General features: G+C 48.5%; 1 long non-coding RNA gene across 2 annotated transcripts; it reads right to left on the reverse strand.

The window, feature by feature from the left end:
- Window positions 1-1,912: 1,912 nt before the first annotated feature.
- LOC121106410 lies at window positions 1,913-7,584 on the reverse strand. 2 transcript variants are annotated; one of them, XR_005839032.1, is made up of 3 exons: window positions 7,547-7,584; window positions 2,511-2,607; window positions 1,913-2,292 (listed from the first exon to the last, which is right to left on the reverse strand). It is a non-coding gene; the product is annotated as an uncharacterized LOC121106410 (long non-coding RNA). The 2 variants fall into 2 exon arrangements; XR_005839031.1 differs by lacking the exon at window positions 7,547-7,584 and adding an exon at window positions 6,319-6,478.
- Between the last annotated feature and the right edge of the window lie 328 nt (window positions 7,585-7,912).

Below are 7,912 nucleotides of genomic sequence, written 5' to 3' on the forward strand. Positions count from 1 at the left end.
TTCCAAGATAGTGTTGGGTCTGTGAGGGGGGGAAGGGAGCCTTGATGCACTCTTTTGTTGTTGTTTGATCAATTCATATAAAGCCAAGAAAAGAGAAAAAAGAAACATGAAGTTGGACCATTGGCAAACACAAAAAGAAGATGGTTTTTATATATACATGCCATGATCATACTTTTGTAAGTGATTTTCTAGAAACTTCCAGCCCTATTGTGTTTCTAAAAGACACACCTAAAATATACAGACACAGGAAGGCTGAAAGTACAAGGATGAAAAAGTTAAACCACGCAAGGGTGCCCGGCTGGCTCAGTCCGTGGAGCACAGGACTCTTGATTTCTGCAACCTGAGTTCGATCCCACATTGAGTGTGGAGTTTACTTAAAAATAAATCTTAAAAAATAAATAAATAAATAAAAGTCAAAGCAGGCAAAGAGAGCTGGTGTAGCTAAATTAGTATCAGACCAACTTGCCTTTAAGGCATCAAGTAATACTTGCTGCACAGAGCACCAGGATCTAAATAACAAAATGTTCGATCCACCTGATTTAGGAGACCTCAGATACACAGACTCAGGAAGAAAGTAGTGATCACCCCCTCCTTCAAGAATTGCTTTAGACTTTAAGCGGCTCTTTGGCATTTATTCGTTAAGTGTTCACATCTAACCTGTGAGAGAGTAGAGAAGGTGTTACCACCCCCCGTTTGCAGATGAGAAGCCTGAAGGTCAGAGAAGCTAGGGATTTGCCTAAGGCACACAGCGGCAGAACGAGGGCCATCACAGGTCTTCCGACCCCAGGCCCCAGGTCTTTCCTCTCCCAGTTGCAAAGGGGAAAGCAGACCATCTGGACAGAGGGTGGAAAGGCTTGGCCGGGCTCCATGGGGAACAGCGTGAGCAAAGGCTTGGCAGCTGGGTAAAGCCTAGAGGGCACTGTGGCTGGGCCGAGCACGCCACATGGGAGGAGTGGGTAGGGGGTTTCAGGGGGACTCCACGGCGAACTCCTCGCGTATCTCGCACGTGCAAGAAACTTGCACAAGGCCACGACGTGCTTCGCCACCGCATGCGCGGCAGGGCCGGGGCCTGGGCCGTCGCGGAGGACCGCACACTCGGGTGGACACCTCCGCCGGCGCCCGGCAGCCCACCGGCGGCCACGCTCGCGATTCCTGGAGCCACCGCGCGCACCTCCAGGCTCCGTGGCCGCTGGGCTGCGCGTTCTCTGCCATCCCCCCACCCCACCCGCCTGGGTCGTTAGCCCTCGCCCGACGTCCCCTCCAGGTTCAAGCCCCACGGAGTGAAGAAGGACTCGAGGAAGACAGATGCCAGAGGACCGGCCCGGGAGGCCAGGAAAACTGACCACCGGTTCTTTGGGTGGGAAGAGGAGGGAGGCTGTGATGTCCTTAATTAGACAGGGATGGGGGTGTCATGGCCAGGGGGCAGACCAGATGGCCAGATGCGCCCAGGCACGGGGTGGGGGCACCGAAGGTAGGAAGGGATCCTGTGGGTTGAGCTGTCTCATGTCTCTTTTGGAAAGAGGTGGGGGATGTGGGTGGGTCCTGGTTCTGAGCATGCGCTGTGGAGCTGGTCCCCTTCCTCCCTTGGCCCCTCTGCAGCCACAGACCGGCTGCAGGCCTTGGGCTAGGGAGGTGGCCCCTCTAAGCTCCAGTTTCCTCATCTCTGAAACAGGGACCTGATGCTTAGGGCCACAGTGTAGGTTTGACAGGGTGTATCCTAAAGTCTGCACGGCGTTTACCGTGGTCCCGGGGCTCAACTGGCGCCGTGTTGAAGCCCTTGTTATGAGCCAGGTACTAGTCCCCGCGCTGCAAATACTAGAGGGGGAAAAAGACAGTGGCTCGTAGCCCCCAGAGGGATAGGAGCGAGCTACTTTCTTTAGTCTGTTAGGCGGTGGCAAGTCATAGAGAAAAATCATGCGGGGTAAAGAGACGGCAGAGATGTGGGGTTCGCGAGCGAACAGTGAAGAAAGAATTCTTGAGATGTTTTCGGTGTAAAAATGTGGTTTTATTAATGCGCGGGGACAGGACCCATGGGCAGAAAATGCCGCCCTTGTGATTCTGAGCAGTGACTGCTTATATACTTGTAAGTTTGTGGAGGAAGTCGGGGTAGAGATCAGGGAAGTGTCTCAGGAATTCTGATACGCTGAGAGCAGGGTCTACAGGACCTTGAAGGTCTGGCTATTGTCAAGATAAGGTTGCTTTTCGTCTCTAGTAAAACATCAACACGACGCAGCCAAGTTCCTTGGAGAAGGTCACGCTCTGCCTGCTCCCGTGTTCAGCAGGGGCCGCGGGCTGTAGGATATAATTTAAGCCACATCTCTCTTGCTTTTGTTCTCCTCATCCTTCCCCCGCACCCCCCCCCAACAATTTTGACCTTAAATCTGTAAGGTTGCTGAGGGAGGAGGGTCTTCTCTTCTGTAACTTCTTCCTGCTGAATAGGGGCGTAGAGATGTCCCTACCTTTGGGTCAACATTGGTCAGTTGGGGAACTTTTATATAGAGAGGACTTACCAAAGGCACAGTCAGCCAATCCAAGGAGACAACACGTACGAATCTCCCTGAGTAGAGAGGATCGTCTGTCGGCCGGAAGTTACGGCAGTGAAGGAGTCTGGGCACCAGGCAGGGGCACCAGAAAACAAAACAAAACAAAGGAAGATTAATATTAGTATATGAAAGAGAAGCCCAGTAAAAAAGGCCTTTGATAGTTGGCCAAAATTTTGCTCCAGTCCTTCATTGTGGTTTGAAGAGAAGTGTGAGTCCTTCCTCAGGTTCACAGGAAGAAGGCGTGTTAGCCGGCACTCTGGACTCCTGTGAGGAAGCTGCAGGTTTCATTCCCAATATGGGAGTCCATGAGGAATGGCCTTCTAAGTTTATGGCCGTGGGAGAACATAATACCACCCAGGAGGGGCCCTTCCACTGTGGACTTAAACCACCTGCTGCATTAGACTTGAAATCCTTGAAATAAACCATGTTCTCCTGGGGGGGTTGCTAGTAACTGTCAGACCAAGTGTAGGGAGGATATGGTCTGTGTATTATTCCTTTAGCTAGATATTTGAGGAAGCCAGAAGTATTCAGAAAATAGTATTAAAATCTAGTATCCACAAAGATGTTATTGAAACCCACTTTCTCTCTATAATCACCCTCATTTTTTATCAAAGACAGCCAAATCAAGACTAATTCATTTGAAAAAAAAGTCTCATTTTATTTTATTACATTATTATTATTATTATTATTATTATTATTATTATTTAGAGAGGTGGGGAGAGGCAGAAGGAGAGGGAGAGAGAGAATCTTAAGCAGGCTTCACACCTAGTGTGGAGCCCAACGTGGGGTTCGATCTCATGACCCTGAGATCATGACCTGAGCCAAAGTCAAGAGTCAGACGCTTAACTGAAGCGTGCCCCAGAAAGTCCAATTTTAACAAAACTGTCCTAATTATTTACATAAGCTCGGCAAGAATAGTGATTGATCACACAGATCTTCTAAAATCTGCTTTGCTGGAAGATTTATAAAGAATCTCAGTTGAACTTTCAGTAGCCTCTCCAGGCCAGAAGCCAAGCCAAGTGCTTGCCTTCAGACATGCCTGCAGTACCTGTAGATTTGGGTGAGTTCCTCTTCTCGAGGTCCCCAAATATCCTGAGGCTCCTGCACCTGCCAGGAAGTGACATCCTTTACTCACCTGGTGAGGCTGCTGGGATCTCTGTAAGCAAGGTATCAGGCCACCAGTTCCAAGGGGCTCTGTTGTCTCCATGTTTCATAAAGTCAACCCCAATTCCTTAAAGCTGTTTGGTCCTATCTGAGTCTATGCATGCCTCTCAAATACGACATTCCAGTCACAGCCTTGGGAAAATAACTGATGTTCCCAAGGGTGTCCTCTTACAAGAACAGGTTCTTAGTGAACTTCTGCAAATGATTAGGATTGCCATAGAAGAAAGAATGTTCACTGAGAGTTTCTGAATTTCAGAGGGTTCAGGTAGAGAGAAACCTTAAAAACTTCAAATTGTTCACGAAGCAATATTTTGTCATATTTCTGTAAGTCATGGATATCTCAAGAGAAAGTTCCCTTAACATTAGAGAACCAGCGATGTTTCAACCAAGAGTCACAAAAACGATAATCTTCTTCCTCAGTTCATTTAGTCCCATGTTACTAATTCTTGTTCAGTTTGAAGGCAGCTTTTTTAGTTAGTTCTGGAAATTCTTATCCATTTCAATTTTATGATTTTAAAGATATCAAAATCCTGTATCTGTCAGAAGCCCTTTTTTTTAAAATCTCTTTGAAGATGAAACACATTTCGTAAGAAAATAAGAACAATAACTATAAATGACAAAAGACTCAAAAATGGACATTGTTCAAGGTCTGATGAGAGTTCATTGTAATAGAGCTAACAAGGAAATTCTGTTATTTCTGTGACATCTAACGCTTCAATAATCAGAATATTAAGCGATGACCTTAGAACAGAACAGAACATCCCAAATAAACCAGCATAATTAGTCAAAGAGACTTCATTTACGACCTGAATCTCAGGGAAGTTGATGAAAACCTCAGAAAGTTATAGAGCCCACACGTAAATACGGCGACAGATCATGACAAAACTTAAAACTTAATCATTTATTTAACCAAGGTGGCAATAAGAGATTCCTTGGTAGAATAAAAGTTTTATATTTAATGCTGATAACTCTAAAGACTTGTCTTAATTAAACCAACAAACTTAAATTTAGTTTAAATGCTGAATATGTTGCTCCTGGGTCCACTTAAAAGTCAATCAGTTTGCTCCCCATTGCCAAGTTTTACCTGGGGCAGTGGTGGGGAAATTGGAAGGGGGTGCTGTAAGTCCAAGGGGGTGCTCTTTGCTCGCTGTTAGCGAGGGGAGGAGCCGGAGCCGGTGGGGTGGAGGCACTGAGGATGGTCTAGGAGCCCCCTCTGCAGGCCACAGCCAAGATGGTGCAGAAACAGGAAGGGTGGGAGGGGAGGGCAGAAGAGGTGAGATCCCTCCAGGAAGGCTGGAGGTGGGTAAAAGCCCACAGGGCAGAGAAAGAGGCTTCCCAGTCCTAAAGCCCATCAGCCTGGACATATAAAAAGACAGGTTTTCTTTCTACCAACAAGTGGAAATAGGCAGTCCCTGTTGGGCTGGAAAAGACAGGGAGCTTCCCCAAAACAAAAGGAATTTTGGCAGCTGCTTGGCAATACTCCTTCAGGTGCCCACCCCAAGGTAGACTAACCAGAGACAGTTGGCTCCAATTATCGTAGCCACGAGCCCAGGAAATGCATGAGGGGGAAGCCCCCACGTACAGCTGGAGTAGCTTGGGTCTATCAGGAGGAACAGAGAGAGTCAGCGTCCCCTTTGTCAGGGTGGCTGGTGTTTCCTCCAGCAGCCTGGGTTTATTCGGAGGAAGCCTGTTTAGACGATCATCATCCAATATATGGGGAGGGGGGTTTCTAGACTGCTTAGTGGCCAAACACATTCTACAAGAGGCCCTTAGGTTGGGATCCCGATTTAGGGCCATGAAGCACTGGACATAGGGTACCTGTGTCCACTTGCCCTGTTTCCTGCAGAAGAGATCTAACGGATAGAGCCTATTGAAGCTTAATGTCCCGTTAAGGAGCCATTTTTCCTCATCTCTTTGTTTTTGTTTTTAAGATTTTATTTATTTGAGAGAGAGAGAGAGAGAGAGCATGAGTGGGGGGAGGGGCAGAGGGACAAGCAGACTCTCCATTGAGCTCCTTCCTAGGACCCTGAGATCATGACCTGAGCCAACATCAGCTGCTTAACTGATTGAGCCACCCAGGCACCCCTCCTCATCTCCTAAGGAGTGCCGAGGCCATGCAATGTTACAGAAGACCAGTCCTTTCTTAAATCTTGCAATCCAAATCGTTTCCAGTGGGTAAAAGGCATTCCAAGGGCAAGTCCTTGGGCACTGAAAAAGAAGCCTAGAAGGTCCATTATCAAGAAAATCCTCCCTCGCCCCACTCCCGGGTGTCGTCCCACATAGGTATATTAGAGGCTCCTGGTGTCAAAGTGACCCAAGGTATCCCTCTAAGGAAATTGCTAAGACCACCACCCTGCCCTGTAGGAGAGATGCTGGTGTCCCCAACCCCTGCCCCCACTTCCCCCATTGCATCCTAGGCTACAAATGGGTTCCAATGAATGGATCAAAATTCCATGCCGTGCCTTGCCTTGCCATGCTATGCCATTGAAGAACCCACAGTTTTTAACCCGTGGAACACACTAGAAAAGTTTTACAAGGGGAAATTACCCAATGTCGTAATTTAAGTAGGTCATCAGGGTCTAAGCAATATTCCAACATATACAGTACTTACAGCCGGCTTCCCTAGGAAACGGTCCCAGCTGGGTTTTCATTCAATCAGCCAGCTTCCGGAGGAGATCTCGCAGCCAGAGGTGGCTGGACCAGAGATGTGAAGGGGTCCCATTAGACCCGATGGGGAGGAAAGCTCACCTAGGAGTCTTAGGATCCGCAGCCTTGCTAGTCACTTAGGTGGCTGTCCTGTGCCCAAGACAACTTTGTATAAGAATAGGAGTAAAGAGGGGCACCTGGGTGACGCAGTCGGTTAAGCGTCCGACTCTTGGTTTCGGCTCAGGTGGTGATCTCAGGGTCATGAGATCAAGCCCCGAGTGGGGCTCTGTGCTCAGTGCAGAGCCTGCTTGAGATTCTCTCTCCCTCTGCTCCTCCCCCCAGCATGCGCATGCGTTCTCTCTCTCTCTCTCAAATAAATACATAAATCTTTAAAGAATAGGATAGAATTTTGGGGACATTTTTGGTGCAAAAATGATGGTTTTATTAAAGCGCGGGGACAGGCCCCATGGGCAGAAAATACTGCGCTCGTGGTCCCGAGGAGGGACTGGTTTTATACTTGTAGGTTTGTGGATGAAGTCGGGGTAGAGATCATGGAAGTTTCTCAGGAATTTTTGTCCACTGAGAGCAGGGTCTACAGGACCTTGGAGGTCTGGCTATTGTCAAAACAAGGTTGCTTTTTGTTTCTAGTAAAATATAACAAGACGCAGCCGTGAGTTCCTTGGGGAAGGTCACGCTCTGCCTGCCTCCCGTATTCAGCAGTGGGCTGCGGGCTGTAAGATGTAACTTGAGCCACATCTGTCTTGGCGTTTGTTCTCCTCATCAGGAAGCTGCTACAGTCGGGGAGAATGGTCAGGGAGGGCCTCACTGCCTTGGTTGAGGCCGGCCCTGAAGGAGAAAGGGAGAAAGAGTTCCAGGCAGAGGGGAGAGCGGGTGCAAAGGCCTTGAGGCGGGAACATGCAGAGCATTTTCAAAGGACAGCGAGGAGGCTGGTGGGTTTAGAGCAGAGAGAGCAAGAGGGACTGGGGGGTGAGGTCAGTAAGGTAACGAGAGCGGGGGCAGATAACGCAGGACAGGGGGTCAGCAAACGTTCTTAAAGGCCAGAGAGTAAATGTTTTAGGCTTTGAGGTCCGTAAGGTCTCTGTGGCAATTACTCCGCCATTGTATCAAGAAAGCAGCCAGAAACGAGCCGTAAATCGCTAGAGGTGGCTGTGTTCCAAGAGAGCTTTACTTACATAACAGACAGGCTCCCTGCTATTGGGCCTTGAAGGCGAGAGCTCAGAAGAGGAGGAGCCAGCAGAGGTGACTGGGAAGGAGCTGGCAGGCAGGAGGGAGGGAAGGAAACCCAATCAAAACCCAAACTCTGCATACCAAATAAAACAAAGCGGAAAGACTGAGTCATTGCAAGGCTCTCCCCCTGCGAGCCAGGAAACTCAAGGCTTCGGGAGCAAGGAGTTCCGATGGCTCACAGAGTAAGGGTTTTTTATGGGATAAATACGGAAGTTATCTGACTTTTGGAGCTGATTGGTCTAGAGCTAATATCTTTCTTATTTGGATTCAGGGGACTTCAAGGGAACAAGAAAGTCCAGAGAGAGCGCCAA

Source organism: Ursus maritimus, unplaced genomic scaffold (assembly GCF_017311325.1).
Source record: "Ursus maritimus isolate PB19 unplaced genomic scaffold, ASM1731132v1 scaffold_32, whole genome shotgun sequence".
Lineage (NCBI taxonomy): Eukaryota > Metazoa > Chordata > Mammalia > Carnivora > Ursidae > Ursus > Ursus maritimus.